The 20279-nt window shown below is 42.8% G+C and overlaps 1 protein-coding gene across 20 annotated transcripts in view; it reads right to left on the reverse strand.

Moving 5' to 3' along the window:
• LOC309516258 (poly(rC)-binding protein 3-like) overlaps positions 1–20279 on the reverse strand; it is a 185549-nt gene that overhangs the window by 52804 nt on the left and 112466 nt on the right. Inside the window, exon 1 of one of the 20 annotated variants that reach the window (XM_082194987.1) lies at positions 4538–4559. The exons of the other annotated variants lie outside the window; for them this stretch is intronic. The gene's annotated coding sequence lies outside the window, so the exon portion shown is untranslated. Of the gene's footprint in view, positions 1–4537; positions 4560–20279 lie in introns of those variants that run through there. 20 annotated transcript variants of the gene reach the window in all.

Here is a 20279-nt window from a genome sequence, read left to right on the forward strand (position 1 = left end):
TCATTCTCCAACAATTCCGCTCACCCTCGTCAATGGCAGGCCCAACTAGCCAATGGGAACGCTAGGCCTGCTCCCAGGGGCCATAAAATTGCGGCCTGCCCAGCTGTCTTCCTTGCCTTTTCACTGGATCTCCCACCCTCCCTTAATTTAATTGCTTTTACTTGTACTCTGACCTTGCTATGGACCAAACTGGCTGCCATATTCAGGGGCCAGCCAGGAATTTTCCCATGTGGCAAATTGACACCAGCCATCTGGTTTTCACCTACCTCATAGCAATGAGGTTAGGTGGTTAGGCATTGGGTAAGTCTAGATCTTGGCTGGAGAGGAGGTTATAGCCTCTGCTTGCCCCTCCTTGAGAAAAGGTATCCTGTTTAAACGATTTGGGAGGAGTGGCTTCTTTCCGAAGCCCAGGCGGAGCTAGGGCTATACCACTCCTCCAACAGGGACTCTGCAGAGGGTGCCCCTATTGGACATAGGTCATAGGGACTCCCCCCAAGATGTGGTTTGCCCTTAGATGCACTTCCAGCGGAGGGGCTGGAGCGGAACAGCAAGGACTTCACCCAATGCCTATGTCAAACCGTTCTCTACTGTAGCCAATAACATGGTGGCCATATTCAAGGCCAAACCCAACATGATGTTGTCCCGAGGGAACTGTGGGGTCACGGGGTCTTGGCACACAAACCACCAGTTCTCTCATTCACCAAAAATAACAGGAAAAGCTTCTGTTTTGTATTTTTATCTATTTTATTTTGTTCAGTTCAGTGATACACTGTATTTCAAACTACACAATGCACAGTGGTTTTTATTATGGTAATCATTACAGCTGTCCTATATGTAGTGTAAAAATGAAACAAAAAACCAATTTTGAAGAAAGCTACTTTTCTGCTCCATCCTCTGGCGCATCAATAGTCAGCTTAGTATTTTTCACACTCCAGAAATGACTTGGTGTTTTCCACATGCCAGGTCCCTTGGGACTTGTAACTATTTAACATACTGTGTTACATGGAATGGGGCACTATATGTGAAATTTAAAAAAGAACTGAATAATCTTCTAAGTTGGACAGAGATGCTTTTGTTCCACGCAGAGCTACAAGGCACATTAATGCAAGAATATAACTTGATCACAGGAAAACAAGAAATCATTGTAGCTTGCATATAAAAGCTGGCCTGTTCTCTGTGGTCATAAAAGCATCACTTGATTTGCACCATCATTAGAACTGAACTGACCTTTTCTTGTTAACATTTCACACTGCACAATTAGTAAGCAACTGTTGAGCGATGTGAATGCCTTTGTACATATCACCTCAGGCAAGGATGCTTATTTTAAACTTCAGACAATCAGCTAAGTCCACGGGAAACACTGCAGGGCTTGTGAGTGTGTAGCCAAATGTAACAAGTGTGGAAAACCTAGAAGAGCATGTATCCACTGTGTCCTGTGATTTCCTGCATAAACAAAGGTTAACATCTTAGAGTCAGAATCCGAAACAAACTGTCTTTGGAAAACTAACTGAGATGAGTTCAACATTTTTGAAGGCAACCTAAGTTTTGGAGACATGTGCAATGTCCCATGTGCCTGCCAGGGCCCTTGACTCTTGGGAACAACCCAGTGCCTGTGGTGATCGCATTCTTACACCCAATGTCTTTTGGCATGAAAGTGTAAGAATTCTCTGCTATCAGAGGAGCACTGTCTTCCTTGTTCTCTGCATGTTTATTGTGGATAAACAGTCAGCAAAACTACAGCATGGAACAACAGCCTATTTGCAATGCAAATGAATAGTAAAAAAAGTCTAGGAAATATGTTTTCAGTGGGGGGGGGCAACCATAACATTATGTTCATGGGCTTGGTGGAGATGCCATATATTGAACATTTTACTCATTTTCATTAAGTACCTCACCAACATATTCTGTAGTTGACAGCAGGAAGTGGTTAAGTGCTGTTTAGACATACTGTGAGCACCTTGTATGATTTAATACCATCAAGAAGCTAAATTAATCAGATAGGGTAATGGAATGGACTTAGGCTGCATTTGGTCGGCACTTTATTCTGTCTTCCTGATGTTTCCTTCCCTGTTAAATTTCATGCTTTATGTGATCTTTCACACAACATAAAAGTCACTTCTGGGGATCTAGTAGAATCTAGCAGGAGCATAGTATTCATTTTCTAGTTTTAGTTTTAATTACTTCCATTAAAAATCCATTTGCAACCCCATTGCAAGCTCAACATTGGGGGAGTTTTGTGTTGTCATTTTCCTATGCTTTTCATTATCATACCACTGCCACTCATGTGATACAATTTAGGGAGATATCCCAGCATATACTTCTTTCCAACCATTTAAAATTTAGCATGACATTGGTCAAAAGGCCACAATTCTATAGCACAACAGCTACTATAGTGTAAAAGGAATATTAGGAATTGAACAGAAGCATTATAAGCAGCGAAACAAAAACAAAAAAAAATGTGTCCGAATGCAGCCTTGATTCATTCCTGTTTCTCACTTGTTCACCATTAAAGCCTATTGTGTCCTGTTTCTGTGCAGATTTTAATGGGAAAAGCTTTTTAAAATCCATATGGTCAACTGGTTTTTTATATAAAAAATAATACATTAAAAAAACTTTTGTAAGGATTTCCTGGATCAGCTAGAAAGTGCAGTGTGGGTTGAAAATCCCTTAGAGGAAATGGCATGTCACTACACGTATCGCCTTTTGGTAAAAATATTGGCAGGGTGGGGAGACAATTGCCTGGGGAGGGAGATGGCTGCCTCTGAGTACTGATGGGGGAATCCATATTGTTCCCCATACAATTCCTCAGGGAAGGACGGCCTATAACGGCATATTCCTACTTCCTGGAGCGTTTGTGCACAGCACAAAAACGGCTTGCTATCACACTACACACACTAGCTGCTCCAAGCAGCTTGAAAATGGAAAAAAGGGAAAGCAAAAAACTGCCCTCAGACCCCTCTGTAAGTTGCAAGCATTCAGATGGTGCTCAGCAAGGTCCACAGTTCTGAAAACTACTCTGCACATGTGTGCTCTAATCCAGGAACTGGTCCAAGAGGGGTGAATCAGGGAAGCGCACTCAAAAATATGGTGCAAACAAAACCCTCCTCCATCCTTAGTTTCAGAGTAAAGTCAGATGACAACAAGATGGTTTTTCAATGCATGGTATAACCAACTATGGCCTTTGCTAGTGATCTATCTTTTTTCAGCATCTTATTGGCCTGTCACAGAGACTTTATGTGGCTATCCTGCCTGGAGCTGCCTCCCTAACATGTATGCTAGGCTTGTAAGGACCGTTTGCTCCTAGCAGCCGCTTCCTGATATCCCCAGCTGCTGGCATACCATCCTCATGGTATGTGTTGTCCTGCCTAGGACAAGCCTGAACATACCCTGGCCTCTGTTCTACCTTCCTGGATCATATGGTGCCCTGGAGTTACAGAAGGCAGCGCAAACTGATTTCCACACTGCACTTCTTTCTGACAGAGATGGAGCTGAAATTTGATTTCTTATCTCAGAATTAACCACTCCTGGCTATGGATCTCTTGTAACGCCAAAATCTATCAAGTTTAACTACCTGCATATTATAACATCTAGGGAAGGTATTACGCTAAAAATAATTGTTATGGCTACAATTTCACATTCTTTGTCTACCTAATTACTCACTTTAGTCAACTTGTTTCCCACATGTCCAATTACAGGTGTCAATTCACTCAGCAAAGCTAACAAGATTCTCTATTACCAATCACTGTTGCTGTGACGGGCAAGTTTTGCATATATTTAAACTCTAATTGAATTGTCACAGACAGTACTTTGCATTCCATTGCCATTTAACTCCAGCCTTTACACACACAACCCTTACACTTAGTAAAAGACAACTGAAGATCACATGTGACACAGCAGGCGCTAGTTCACAAAAGGTTAGACAATAATTAAATTTGTTAGAGACTCAAGACTCTGTTTTTATTTTTACTTTTTGTGGCAGCAGATAACCACTCCACAGCTTGGTCAGCCTGTGAGACCTGGCAGGTGGGAATTTTATCTGAACCCAGATTGAGGGAAGGGTGGTTAAGAGGCCAGTAGTTGGCAATGCCTGTCTCAATACCCCAGTTAGATGTCCTCACTGAAGTAAAGGCTCCTAACAATCTTCCTACAGCTCACTCAATAATGGTGATAGATACTGATTCATAAAGTATTTTAGGATATATTTAAATCTAGGTATTTAAATTAGTTATATTGTCCACCCCATCCTAAGTGAACTGCTACAGTGCCAAATGAAATGAAAGGATAGAGACTCTCAGAAGGCTCAAATGACTCCAAAGGGAAAACAAATGCATTCACAGTTGACTGTTGTCCTTTGTCTGCGCTGCTCAAATCCACCAAGATTTGTGTTGATGGAGCAATTTGAGGACGGAAGCTAGAATCAATGGTTTTCTGCGCCATTTATTTATTTAATATCTCTACCTAAGTGCCACATTTTGTTTCCCACAAAGGAACTTATCCTTAAACCAATGAGTAAAACAGGTTAGGCTGAGGGGGGTACCTGTTACAGGACACCCCCCAGTTTCAGTGACTCTCTTCCATCTTCTGAACCAGCAGCCTTTTGTTGTTAGCACCCCAGGGCTCCTAGAAAAGTTGACATTCGACCTGCTTTGGCACTTTCCACTTGTTCTGGGATTTAGCTGGCGATCTGCCCCTCAATGTCAACCTGCCCAGCCTCCTGCCTGCAGTGTCAACCACCTGCTACCATGGAAACAAATATCCAGGCCAAGGTCACAATGGAGACACGTATCCACTGAACACTGCCACCTCCTTGCCACTGTGACATTACTTGACAAGTATGAAGACCTTGCTGGGGATTTTTAATAGAAAAAGGGGGCCAAGAAGTTGTCTCCTGTGGTTGCCCCATTAAACATCAGTTTGCAGAAAACATTCCCTTTGGATGTGTCAATTCCCTTTCGACCCTGGAGCTCAAGGCCTTCTCGGAATATCTCCGGGACAACATGGAAAGGGGGCTTATTTGGCTGTCCACCTCCCCAGTCAGAGCACCTACCTTGTTTCTGGGTGCAAACTCTGAGGACTGTACTTCTGCACTGATTATCCGGTGCTTAGTCAGAGACCTATTAAGAACTGGTATCCTCTGACATTCAATTGACTGTGATTTTATGTAAACTGTGCTATTTTTACTGTTGTTAGCCGCTCTGAGCCCGGCTTTGGCTGGGGAGGGTGGGATATAAATAAATAAATAAATAAATATTATTATTATTATTATTATTATTATTATTATTATTATTATTATTATCCCTAAACTCAGGGAGCTCAATGGTTTACTGATTTTGACCTGTAGCCTGGTGCAAATCTCAAGATTAATTGGTAAAAAACATAACTGTATTTTAAGATAATTTATTATGGGGTGTTAACAAAGCCCATAATAACTTTAGCAACGCTATCTAACATCCACCCATTCTTAAGCCAAGGGTTGTGTGCTTTTGACATATATGTGCCTACTACATGAACCCATGCAACTGGGTCACTCAGTGAGCAGAACAGTAGGCTGGCCACTCATGAGGAATAATCACATGTAGCTCAAAATACCAGAAGGTGCGCTTTTACCATGCACCTGTTCAAAGACACATTGACTTTGTATATGAAAGTTCAATTTGGATGGGCGTTAACTGCCTGAATTACTTCAAATGTATTTCAATGCAGAGGGAAGTATTTTTAAAGCGAATACCAAATGCCTGGGAGGGCATTCAGGGGGAATTTCAGCAAAGCAATGGAGGGAGAAAGCAACGGTGGGAAATTCACCGCTCAACAGCTTGGAGCCTACAAAGGCTGCAGTCATGTGCAGTGACAGGGCAGCACAGAATTCCCTCAAGGCTCTGTGCTCTAGTTAAATCAATTTGTCAGAAGCAGCTCTGCGCCTTTCCTCTAACTCCCATCCTCGCTCCACCCCAGATCAGGAAGCCTATTGGAAACAAAGACAGCTGGGGCCCACAGCTGCCTCCTTGTAGTGGATTAATTAGTACATCAGACATCATCCCCTAATTAGCAAGCGCGTAAAGAATAAAAACCTCTCTGAATCAAGTGAGCCATTGCCATATGTTGACGCTGTAACAATACACTAAACATGTACCGTAATTCTGTAAAATAACTAAAGGAACAAGCCCAGGCTGCCCGTGGTCACCTTTGATGTTTATAATAGTTTCAGAAGTATTGGTGCAAAGAATAAGATGTAATCAAGACAGTAAAGATGTAAGAGTGGGACAGAGACAATATAAATTAAAAGCATTTGCACACGACGTGGTGATATCGGTGATAAGTGTTACAAGAGATTAAAAAAGCTGGTGAGGTTGCAGCTTTTAAGATTAATAAAGATAAAACCAAACTCTGGGTTAAAAGTATGATGAGAATAAAAATAAATTACAAGATGTGTCTGGATTAAAGATTGAAGGAAGGTTAAGTATTTAGGTGTATACGTAACAGCAGATAATATAAATCTGTATAAAGATAATTATGTAGAAAAATGGGAAGATATTAAAAGAAATTTGGAAATTTGGAACAGAATGAATCTTTCTGCACTGTTAGGCAGAGTGTTGACTAAAAAATGAATTTATTTCCTAGAATGGGGAACAAATATTGCAACTGGAGAGAGCGCTGTTGGAATGTAATGTAAAAGTGCTGTCTAAAATGTTTAAGATATTATTGGAATGGGAGAAAAGGATGAGCGAGTAAAATCCTCAATGATACAATGGGCAATAGGATTATTGTAACAACCTGCAGTTTCATAAGAGTATATATTTAAATTAAATGAATAAATGAGTTAATTAAGTTAAATTGGAATATGCAGAGAATATAAAAAATAAACTGCAGAAAGAGGGGAAAGGAAGTCAAGTTTTGAAACGTTAAAATGATTGTAAAATTACTGAAATGTATAAAACTGAAAATAATAAATAAACTAATAATATAAACATGTAATTCTGCCCATCATGAAAAACTGCAAACTTAGGCCACTGATTAATGCTGTGTCACATATTTATGTCATCAGGTTGGATTCTTTATTCTTTTTTTCAACATTCAGTCTGAAGATTGGATACTACTAAACAAACATGAAGTGTGTGTGTGTGTGTGTGTGTGTGTGTAAACAAATTAGCCACAAAATCCCAAAAGCAAGAGCTGTTTGTTGTATTTGTTGTACCACTCAAAAAATTGAAATTATGGAATAGTGCATGTATCCCTATGTTAAGAAATAACTGTTGCCCAGTGTTCTTTGAGGCCAGGTTGATACTCTCTCTTCTGGAATCTGCCAAAACGAAGGATTTTTGAATTAATGCCTTCCCTTCAGAAGACCTCTTTGGAGTTTGCGTAGGGGAGACTGCGGCTTGCTTGGTTCCTCTGCAGCCCTGCTAAAGCAAGGCTATTTTTCTAGAAAAAGAGAGCCCAGTGTTCACCACGAACTTCTCCCTTGTTCTCTTAGAATGGCAATGGTGCCACCTGAGAGAGGCTGCAGCTGAGCTCCGGCTGGGGGGGGGGGAGCCCTAGCTAAAAGCATGTAGATGGGAGAGGAAGGGGCAACACAGAGTGACAACACAAAGGCCCCTGCAAATCCTAGCTGAGGTGCAAAGATTTCACGAAGGAAGAAAGGGACTCTCCTGCAATGAGCGGGCAGGGCTAGGAGCAGAGCCAGCAACAAGGTCAAGTAAACCCAGTGCTTTTTTTTCTTTTTTAAAAAATGTTTAGGGGTACTCTTATTTTCCTACTCATATTGAAATACTGCCCCTCAATGAGGCCAAACCTAGATTCACAAAATGTTTAGGGGTATTCGTACCCCTGGGGACCCCCAGAAAAAAACACTCAGTAAACCATTGTGGAATTGGACTAAAAGTGCCACAAGAATCAAGCCCTTGGCATCCATGCCATAGTTACATGGCTTAGTTCAATCAAAGCTGCTTTGGGACCTTTGAATTCATATTCTGTGACCTCTCATGTGCCCTCTTAACATTCACTTATTCAGTTCTAGGCTGCTCAGTTCCATTGTGGTGTCAGAGAAGGTAAGCCAACAGAAGCCAGTATTGTTATTAAGGCATCCAGCTGTGCTAATGTGACATATTTGCAGGACAAGGAGGTCATGAACACTTATTCTATTACTTTACAGCTGTCAAAATATCTTCCAATAAATGAAGGAATTGCTTTTGCAGCTATTACAAATACAACCTGCTTGCACCAAACATGGGACTACACACAACTGATGCACTTAAATTTATTAGGCTCTTACTTTCTCACGACTGCTAACATGAGCTTTTGTACACATAAGGAGTACACAAAAGTCCTTCATTTGGGACCAAATTAACAACAAAAAAAGTGTTCTCTCTCTTTTTTAAAAAAAACCAGCTTCATTAGGAATAAATATTACTTTTGAGCATTTATCAAATTTATTAAAAAAAACAGTTTGGGGAAAAGTTTAGCTGTATTAAGAGGGGAATAATGTTGAACACCAATTATTTGAATATCCCTTTAAATACTATCTTGGAAGTATCACCACTGAAACATTGTGACTGAAAATACACTATCATTACAAAGCAGAGGTGATTATTTGGTGGTAGATAAAAGAGAGAGAGAATAAACGAAGCAGGTTGAAGGCTGCCACTGGGAGAAACATAGGAAGATGGGCATCTTCCGTCATTCCCAGAGTCTGAAGGGAAAGCTCCATTCTTCTTCTACTGCTCTCTATGACTTCTAATGGTGACTCTGGCTGCTCCCAGTGTGAAATCTTGTTTTACTGCAGCCGAGTTATTCTGCAGTAACTTAGCTTGTGAGAGGTTTTCTACCTAATTAGGATACAATACCTGCGCTCAGCCCCACAACACCGAACAGGTTCACGCAAGGGAAAAGCAGGCAAACTATCCCCATCCTCATTACCCCCCCCGCCTATCACCCACTATTCCAACATGCAGAACAAAACCTCCAGATAAAAACCTAGCAAGCCTGTCTAAAAGATTTATATAAAGAAAACATCATTAGATCCTTTAGATCTATCCAATTACCGCCCGGTTTCGAATCTTCCGTTCCTGGGTAAGGTGATTGAGAGAGCGGTTGCTGAACAGCTTGGTGGGTTTCTGGATGAAACATTGGCTCTGGATCCATTCCAGTCCGGCTTCCGCGCTGGTCATGGGACCGAGACGGCTCTGGTCGCCCTAACAGATGACCTTCGTAGACAGCTGGATCGAGGCGGGTCGGGGCTGCTGATTCTTCTAGATCTATCAGCAGCTTTCGACATGGTCGATCACGAACTTTTGGACCACCGCCTTGCCGACGTGGGGATCCAGGGCACAGTCCTTCAATGGCTGCGCTCGTTTCTCTCTGGTCGGGGACAGAGGGTGGCGCTTGGGGGGGAATTGTCATCGCGCCACTCCTTGGTGTGTGGAGTGCCTCAGGGTGCGATACTCTCCCCGATGCTTTTCAACATCTTTATGCGCCCCCTCGCCCAGCTTGTTCGGAGTTTTGGGCTGGGTTGTCATCAGTATGCTGATGACACCCAACTCTATCTGTTGATGGATGGCCATCCTGACTCGGCCCCAGACACACTGACCAGATGTCTGGAAGCTGTGGCTGGATGGTTACGTGGGAGCCGGTTGAAGCTAAATCCTTCGAAGACAGAGGTCCTGTGGCTGGGACGGGGCGATATGGGATTGGGGGGGCAACTCCCATCTCTTGCGGGGGCGCAATTAGTGCCAGCACCGTCCGTTAAGAGTTTGGGTGTAATCTTCGACACCTCCCTTTCCATGGAGGCGCAGATTGCAGCTATAACAAAGGCGGCATTTTTCCATCTCCGCCAAGCTAAGCAGTTGGCTCCTTACCTCTCTCGCCCTGACCTAGCCACTGTGATCCACGCGACGGTCACCTCCAGACTGGATTATTGTAACTCGCTCTACGTGGGGCTGCCCTTGAGACTGACCCAGAAACTCCAGCGGGTGCAGAATGCTGCAGCGAGACTCCTTACGAGGTCTTCGCTGCGAGATCACATTCACCCGGTGCTATACCAGCTGCACTGGCTCCCGGTGGAGTACAGGATCAGGTTTAAGGTGCTGGTTTTAACCTTTAAAGCCCTATATGGCCTAGGACCCTCGTACCTACGGGACCGCCTCTCCTGGTATGCCCCACAGAGAAACCTACGGTCTTCAAATAAAAACATCTTGAAGGTCCCAGGCCACAGAGAAGTTAGGCTGGCCTCAACTAGAGCCAGGGCTTTTTCGGCTGTGGCTCCGATCTGGTGGAACACTCTGTCACAAGAGACCAGGGCCCTGCGGGACTTGACATCCTTCCGCAGGGCCTGCAAGACAGAGCTGTTCCACCAGGCCTTTGGCCAGGGCACAGCCTGACTCCCTCCCTCGGCAATCTTCGCAGAGCTCTGGCCCAATGGTTGTTAGTGGCTTGAATTAATTAATTTTTATAATGAATGATTTTAGAATGTTGTTTATGTTGTACCTTTGTACTGTTTTATTGTTGTTAGCCGCCCTGAGCCCGGCTTCGGCTGGGGAGGGCGGGATATAAATAAAATTTATTATTATTATTATTATTATTATATAACAACAAACCTATACCAACACAATAAATACAAGACACCCAAATACCTCGGCAAACACATCATCAACTACATACCTTTTTAAACAATCCAACAGCAAAATCAGCAGCCACTAGGCCCTTGACCACCTTCGAAAACCTTCTCTTGATGGCAGAAGAACACGGTAAAGGGATGGTATCCACAAAATACTGCTCCAAAACACCCTTGATGCAATCAAAGAGCAATGGGAGCAAGACATAGGCTTTGAAATTAACCCAACCCAATGGACTAGAATGTGGTCTAAACCTCCGATATCAACCAAAAGAAGGGAACTCACTCTGAAGCTCACTTACAGGTGGCACTTAACACCACAGACACTGGCGCTGATATGCCCAGGAACCTCACCAAAGAGAGGCTGCACCTCCACAGGCACATACCTCCACATGTGGTAGGAATGCCCTAAAATCCAACACTTCTGGACAGCAGTCCTACAAGAGATATGCAAAATAACTAAACAGGTATTAGAACTCACCCCAGAACTGGCCCTACTGAACATCTTCCAAGATCATAATGACCACTCACATTATAGAGAGCTAATAACCCCCCTACCCTCAGCAGCCCGAAGACTCATAACCAGACACTGGAGGGACCTGTCAGGAGTAAACATGAACCAATGGTATCAAATTGTATGGGAAATGGCCTTGCTAGAAAAGCTAACCAATAAACTGAAACTGACACGGGGACAAATAGAAGAGGATGCCTTCACCCCAGTATGGCTTCCCTTTATCACATACACAGCCCAACAAGACAAGGACAAGAATCCACTGACAGCATACAAATCAATCTGTCTTACCTGACCCAACAAGCCCCGCCCCTCACAAATGCAAATAAACCCCACTGCATCCAACCTCGGACAACGAACCACACCCGCCCATTAATACCTCTCACTACCAAGGAAATGTAATAAATGAATAGAAAGAGAGGCTACCCAGTTGACATGGACACAAAAGCCCACACGTACACTATACAAAAGAATATAAGCCTCACCACCCCTCCTCTCCCCCCTCTTCTTCCTTGACCTTATACAGTACTGTACTCAGCACTAATGTCTCACAACAAATGCAACTGATCTGTAAGAAAGACTGTACAACCTGAAAAAAGAGACAAGGCATGTACTTTTGTAAACCAAGAAAATCTTTAATAAAAATAAATGAAAACAAAAACAAAACAAAAACACCTGTGCTCAGAGATTTCCAATTTCCTACTGGTTGCTGATTTGCTACTAAGTCTAGTTCACGGTGTTACTATTGGTATATAAAGTCCTTACCGACTTGGGACCAATTTACTTAGGACATCGCCTTACTCCACTTGGCTGCTTAATTAGCAGAATTGACTCTACCATAGTTGCCACATAATACATGTACTGCATTTGTAAGCACTCAATTGTTTTGTGTGGCACCACGCACACTTTGGAACTCCCTTTTGATTGAGACCAAGCAGGCTCCTTCCCTTTCTGTACCTGCTAGAAATATCCCAGTTTATACAAGTCTACCCAGATGCTTGAGGTAACTTTAATCTGTTTTGGTATTTAACCTTTGCATGTTTTAAAGAAGGTTTGTGGTTTTTTTCTTGATTTTACTGTTTTATTTTTGTAAGCCACTTTGAGGTTTGTTTGTTTAACAAGCAAGCAAGCAAGCAGTGTATAAATTTTATGATATAAATACCATAAAAATAAAAATAATCAAAGGTGGGACATGGGAACAAGCTCTTATCAATCACTAGCTTAAGTTGCTTAAAAAAGCATTAACGGAGGGTAGGCCTATTAAGCTATTGTTGCTAAATAAAGCATCCATGTGCAGAGGCAGCGCACCTCAAAATATCAAGGGACAAACAGGGGAGGGCTGCTGCCTTTGTGGCTGTGGGCTTTCTGAAGGCATCCAGCTGGCCACTGCTGGAAAGAAATAATGGCATGCAGTGGTACCTCGGGTTAAGTACTTAATTCGTTCCGGAGGTCCGTTCTTAACCTGAAACTGTTCTTAACCTGAAGCACCACTTTAGCTAATGGGGCCTCCTGCTGCCGCCGCCGCATGATTTCTGTTCTCATCCTGAAGCAAAGTTCTTAACCCGAGGTATTATTTCTGGGTTAGTGGAGTCTGTAACCTGAAGCGTATGTAACCTGAAGCGTATGTAACCCGAGGTACCACTGTATTAGATAGACCTTAATCTGACTTTGTAAGGGAACTGAATAGAAAAATGCTTCCATTATATTTTAAAGACTTTACCACTGACAGCTTTATAGTGAACAATCTAAAATTGGATTTTCTAGCAACACAAAGAACAAGCAGTTAGGGATCACTCACTACCAGCTTTCAGATCTGACTTTTGTGGTCTCTATATACTAGTGTACAGTGATTTGTTTTTATGGTGTTTTTACTGTCTTTAGACGGCATTATGACTTCCTTTAGTATGATTTTTATTCTATATGCCATCTTGAGCAATTTCCTTTTGATTGGAAAGATTACATATCAATGTTGTTTCTTAATAAAAAGAAGCTTCCCTCCAGATGATGGTGGACTCATGTTTTGTTACTCCAGACGTGTTTTACGCTTTAAAACAAAAAAAGCGAATTGAATAGTTTGCAATAAACTAGTGAGCCACCCAGACATCTAAAAAAGAAACAGAAGAGAACAAAAATAAAATGTTCTTACAAAATGTTTTGACCTTACAGAATTTAGTGGGACTTACTCTGAATTCTCATTCTTGTCCTTATTTATTAAATGTATATACCACCAGGGCTTTTTTCAGCTGGAACTCACCAGAACTCACTTCAGGCACCTCTCAAGTGGGGGCCATTGCCATTCTAAGAGAACAAGGGAGTTCTCTTGTGTTCTTAGTTTCTTCCCATGGGTGGGTCTTGCTGACTTAAACCTCCTGGCTCTTCAAGAGGCTGCTACTCTCCAGGTGAAGAGCTGGGGGAGGATGTTAGTGTTCAGCTCCCAGCCAGCAATAGTCCTATCACTGCTACCAGCTTCCTCTCCATTATCATGAGCAAAGGCACTAAATGAGTGGCACCTTCAAAGGGAATTTTCTGAAAGGCTGGTTGGTTGGTATGTTACATGAAGGACAGCAAAGGCAAATGGGAGAGTATATATTTTTACCACTTGCTCCTCATATTTCTCTCTTGTCTCCCAGTGTCATAGAAGTTATTAGTCCAAATCTCATTATTAGGACTGTGGAGACGTCTGCATTCCCAAGGATTATCTACAATCAAGTAGCTTTTAGGAAATGATGGTGTAAGAGTCCTTCCATTAACACTACTAATCCAATACAAGTGTTGGCAATGGATAATTCTGCATATTTAGATAATGAGACGCTCAACCTAATATGAAAGTTCAATATGTGACACTTACTTGTTTTTATATCTTCAGTTTAGAAATATATATTTTCTAGCTAATTCTCCACTTCTCCCTCACTGTTAGCAAACAGATAGCCTTGCCTTGGCCTAATCACTAAATCAAATTATTCTCATAGCTACTCAGGCCTTTCATGATGACATAATAAAGAAATGAGTTTTGATGGAGAGTCCCTGAGTGAATTAGGTAGTTCTTGAAGGTACATTTCCTTATCCCTTGCTAGTGGTGTCCATAAAAAGGATTCCGTTGCTTATTTTAGTTTATCAGAATAGATTTTAACAAGGGCTGCTGAAAAACACCCCCCCTCAGATGCTATGATGCTATATAAAAAAACTAACTGCCACATGCTATATAAATGAAACATTTATATGTATGGAACAAGACATACATTGTTTCCACTACTAACAGCAACTTGTGTTATTCCACCTTTTATCTCCATAATATTTCAAAGTAAGTATGTGCCATACAATCCCAGGTCTTTAGAACACAGATACAAAACCTTAATACAGTGGTACCTCGGGTTAAGTACTTAATTCGTTCCGGAGGTCCGTTCTTAACTTGAAACTGTTCTTAACCTGAAGCACCACTTTAGCTAATGGGGCTTCCCGCTGCCACCGCCGTGTGATTTCTGTTCTCATCCTGAAGCAAAGTTCTTAACCCGAGGTACTATTTCTGGGTTAGCTGAGTCTGTAACCTGAAGCGTATGTAACCTGAAGCGTATGTAACCAGAGGAACCACTGTAAAATCATCACTGTTAATATTCTACTGAATCCCACCCACCAATTTCGGAATATTTTCCACTCCCTCCGAAGGAGCCCAGTTATGTCACCCATTGCTTGCAGAGCCGGCAGCCGCTCACCCATTTCAAACACCCTCCCTTGCGGAGCATTCCCTCAGCCTCCTCTCCGTAGCAGTCCTCTGGGCAGCTGCCACCACCACCCCTGGTCTCTGAGCCCCACGCCAAAGAGAGGTGCTCCTTCATGCCGCCCAGCAGGGGCTGGGAAGAGGATGCCCCCATTCATCTGGGGAACGTGCAGCCAGGGCTGCTGCAACAAACATCCACACAAGCCTTGGGGAGGCAGAGATGTGAGGAGGCAACAGAAGAGGGAGGGAAGAAAAGAGGGTGAGAGACCAGTGTTGCCGCAGCACCCCTGGCCATCATTCAAGGCACACTGGTTGAAAACCACTGTGATGTTGCATTGAAAAATGGGCATTGTCTAATAAGGAGTAATGGTCTAATATGGAATAATTCTGCTGAGAAAAAAAGCAGAATTACACTTTCAACTTTGATAAATACAACTGCTGAAAATTAAGGTTACTATCAAATAAAGTTAAGAAATCAGGCTATGTTTCCCTTTTAGTTTTCCTCAAATCAATATTTTCTTTTAAAAGAAAGGACAATAGTGTTCTGAAATAAAATATAGTTTCAAAATCTGTACTGATTGCTCCCATGAAATCTGCAGTCTCAAGCAAATCCCACAACAGTTCTTCCATGGGAAGCTAAATATTTCAGTTTCAGGATTAAAATGCGTATGTGAAGCATCTGGGGCCTTGAATTCAAGTGAATGATAAATGAATTATTAAGGGAAAGTAGCACAACTTGTCAAAATGTGAACTGGCCAAGTAGATTTCTGCAGAAATCTGATATACTGAGTGAATCCCATTTGAAATGGAGTCCCCCTTGTGGGATTTCACACCTCTCTAGTGCTCTCCTGAAACGCCCCCCATGATTCTCCCAAGAGAATGTACTTACATACATTTATGCAGACAGGCAAACCTTTTTTTTACTGAGCTCATTAGTGAGTTAAAATTATTTATTCAGAGCCATACAATAAAAACTGTTTAGATTTTTTAAAAAACAGAAACACCCGCCCCGCTATTTTGTCTAGCTCACAACATTCAAGTAGCATCCATTGTCACAATTTCCTATTTGTTCCATCTCCCAAATTATGGTAACCATTCACCAAGCATATCAGTTCAACTCTATAGTTAGGCAAACAACACCACTAATTGCTTGGACATAGACATGCTGAAGCAATACAGAACTTTTCTAAAACAGAGAGAGTATTTCTTATTGATTGATTTCTAAATATACACATACTGCAATATCATTTTTAAAAATCAGAGTGGTGCACAACAAATATATAAACAATAAAAACCGCATAAAAACAAAATCACAGATCACTAGCTAACTGTAACAAATTTCTTTTTGTTCTTCAGTTGCCTGCCTGGTAGTGCAGAAAGGTTTTCAGCAACTATTTAAGAATTACTACTGAAGATGCCTGCTGAATCCTTATTGGAAGAGCTTTCCACCAGACTTTGCCAATAACACTGAAGGTTTTCTTTTCTTTTGATATTTAATAAGCCTTACCAACCAAAGGCATGCCTATACACAGGCGCCAAGTTCCGCGCAATACCTGCACCCCACTTTAAGCCCACACATATTTTGGGTGGGATATCCCTCTTCATATAACCAACATGTTTAACTCTAATTAGTGCATGAATGGCTTAAGACCACAGAGTAAGTATTTTTCCAGGTTTCACCATATGCACATGCGCAGAAAAGGTCCCTCTAGTTGCGGAAACCTCGGGATCCGACCGGAGCTCCAGAACGGATCCCACCCGCAACTGGAGGTACCACTGTACATAGCCCCCAGAATATTGCATTCTAGAAGTGGGTAAATAGCTTCTGCAAAATGTCAAAAGTTTATTATTCTTCATCATCTTTATGGAGTTTTTTTAACTTCACCAGATATGAATTTGGAAGATGATTCTTGATTTTATTAAAACTGGGAATGGGGACATTTGGGAAGATGACATCGTGTTTCCAATTCTTGAGAAGGCAATTAACTTAAGTGAATATACATCTATGAGGAGACACTGTATTTCTCCCCAATCTGAGGTAACTTCCACAAATATGGGGAAATTAATTATAACAGATTTAAAAACCACAGCTGGCACAAGAAGGGATGTCGATACAAATCTAAGGTGATCTGCAACATACATATGTTTGTGAGAGAGATTTTTTATATTTAACTATCACGATTAATTCATAGGAAATAAAACATACAGAGCAATAAGCAGGGAAGGGACATTATGATAAGTGCTTTAAGGTTAACAATGCAAAAGAAAGGAAGAAAAATATTTGCAGTCTCTGAAGAGGACAGGAGATGAATCATTTGCCTGAAGCCAAAGGATGACAAAGAATAAAAAGATTAGGCATAAAAAGGTTGAAAGAAGCTTTCAGGCAGCGAAGTCATGTGGGCGCCTGCAAGAGCAGCTTGTATTCAAAAGCAGTAAGAAGCCAAGGCCCCATGCGCCGCTCAGACTTCACTGTAGCCTTCAGTGCCTTTCCAAACATGGATGCTGATTAATATGTGGATTGTGCTTTCTGGGGATTTGCAGGGACTAGGCTCAGAGGGATCTCCTCCTATCTTTGGCCTATGGCAGGCCTGCACAACTTCTTGTCCACCCAGCCAAATGTGGCCTAGAACCCAACAGGGCTCCACAAAGAGAGCAGCTGCTTTTGGCTCTCCCTCTATTGCAGCATCTCATCAAGCAACTGAGCTGCTTCCATCCCAGCTGGCCATCAGGAGAACTTTGGAACTTTAAGAAATGATGCCTGAATTGCTTTTCTCCTCCTCTCTCCCCATCCTTTTTTTTCCCTTTTGTGTCATGTCTTTTAGGCTATAAGCATGGACTCTGGAAGCCTTTTCAGGTGAGGACTGGGGCAAAATGCTTCTTCAAAGCAATTCCTTTTGCTTTCTGCTCAGGGTTGCAGACAGAAGGATGGTTGAGCACTTGGCAGGCAGACTGTGTTCAGCTTGGTGCATCATAAATTGTGTGTACCTCTTCTATGGGAAAGCAGGCTCAAGTATCTTCCTGAAACTGAGCTCCTCCTGTTAGCAGCAGAGTACACTTTGGTACCTTATTCTGTACAGTGGTACCTTGGTTTACTAACTTAATCCGTTCAGGAAGTCCGTTCTTAAACCAAAGCGTTCTTAAACCAAGGCATGCTTTCCCAGAAAGTATTGGAAAACGGTTCTGGCAACCAGGACAATCCTGAGAAAGCAGTAGGCGAAGCGTGGGGCTTGTGGCGCGCTGCTCTGGACTGGAGGTGGCTTCCTCATTTGCTCCCGCCGGGCTGAGCTCCACGCTCGCTCTTGAGCTGGTGCTTTGCGCCAGGCAGGAGAAGGCGCACCTCTCGAGGCAGGGAGAGCGGAGTGCGCTGAGGGAGCGGGGCGAGGGAGCACGGGCTGCATGCGTTGTGGGGGGGGGGAGCGCTGGGTCCCTCTACCACCACTACCATACTGAGCAAGGGAAGGCTGTGTCAACAAAGCAGAAGTGCACCCCCCCAACCCAGTATGTCCACAACCCCCCCCCCCAAAAAAATACGCAAACTGGAACACTCATTTCTGATTTTGAAGTGTTTGTAATCCAAAAAGTTTGTTCGGAACCCGAGGCACCACTATATTGAAAGGCAGGATGGGGCTCAGGCAAAAAGAGTTCCTTCAATCTTTCCTTATAGGACTTCTTCCACACCACTGACCATCTTCATTGTCCTGTTCTGTACCCACTTCAACATCGTTCCCACAGTGTGGTGCCCAGGACTTCAGGATGAAGTCTACCTAATGCAAAACTAAAGTGGAATTACTACTTACTATGGCTTGGAAACTCTGGTTCTATTATAATGCACCCTAAAATTGCACAAACCCCTTTTTGCAGCTGCACCATACTGTGACTTGCAGTGAATGAATGCATAAGTTTTTATTTGTCTCTGGTTCAGGAGTGGTTGGTGGGAAGGGCCAGCAGTGTGCACCTGGCCTCCCAGCACCAGCACCTCTGCAGCTTACTGGGAGGTAGACGTGTGAGGTGGTGGGGAGGTGAGCACAGTGCAGACACTGGTGCTGGGAGACTAGATGGGTGCTTCTGCCACTCACTGTAGCTGCTTCTGCCTCTGTTGAATTGCATGTTGTTAGTTTTGTCCCAGTCTTCCATCCTGTCAAGGTCATTTTGAATTTTAGTCCTGTCTTCTGATGTCTTTCTCTCCCAGTTTTGTGTCACTTGCGCATCTGATAAGGATTTACTCTGATCCTGCATCTACATAATTAATAAAAACGCTGAAGAATATTGAGGGCACCCCATTCAAAAGGTCTGTCTGTTCTGATGGGGATCCACTGATTGCCACTCTTTGGCCTTGTTTGCCAACTGGTTCTGACCTCACCTGATGCCAGTACTACCATCCAGCCTGCATTTAACTGGCTTGCCAACCAAAATAAGATGGAGGCCTTTGTTAAACGTTTTTCTAAAATCAATATAAATTATGTTACAGTGTTGCCAAAATTCACTAACCTTGTAACACATTCATTGAAAAAAGATTCATATGACAGGATTTATTTTTGACACGTCTATTTTAACTCCTAATCACCGCATTGCTACAAAATTGCCGACAAATAGACTCTTACAATCTGTTGTGGAATCAAAGCCAGTTTGCAGTTTCCTTCCCCTCCCCCTTTTGAAGACTGGGACAACATCTGCCTGTCTCCAGTCTTATGAACCTGTATCCTTGGGTACCAAAGGAGCTTGCTGATGTGCTCTCAGAACCTCTGTCTATCACTGAGAAATCCTGCCAATTCATCAAATTTGCCAGAATTGTTGTTGTTGTTGTTTAGTCGTTTAGTCGTGTCCGACTCTTCGTGACCCCATGGACCAGAGCACGCCAGGCACTTCTGTCCTCCACTGCCTCCCGCAGTTTGATCAAACTCATGCTAGTAGCTTCAAGAACACCATCCAACCATCTCATTCTCTGTCGTCCCCTTCTCCTTGTGCCCTCCATCTTTCCCAACATCAGGGTCTTTTCCAGGGAGTCCTCTCTTCTCATGAGGTGGCCAAAGTATTGGAGCCTCAGCTTCACGATCTGTCCTTCCAGTGAGCACTCAGGGCTGATTTCCTTCAGAATGGAGAGGTTTGATCTTCTTGCAGTCCATGGGACTCTCAAGAGTCTCCTCCAGCACCATAATTCAAAAGCATCAATTCTTCGGCGATCAGCCTTCTTTATGGTCCAGCTCTCACTTCCATACATCACTACTGGGAAAACCATGGCTTTTACTATACGGACCTTTGTTGGCAAGGTGATGTCTCTGCTTTTTAAGATGTTGTCTAGGCTTGCCATCGCCTTTCTCCCAAGGAGCAGGCGTCTTTTAATTTCGTGACTGCTGTCACCATCTGCACTGATCATGGAGCCCAAGAAAGTAAAATCTCTCACTGCCTCCAGTTCTTCCCCATCTATTTGCCAGGAGGTGATGGGCCCA

Source organism: Podarcis vaucheri (assembly GCF_965113315.1).
Source record: "Podarcis vaucheri genome assembly, chromosome: 13".
NCBI classification, from domain to species: domain Eukaryota; kingdom Metazoa; phylum Chordata; class Lepidosauria; order Squamata; family Lacertidae; genus Podarcis; species Podarcis vaucheri.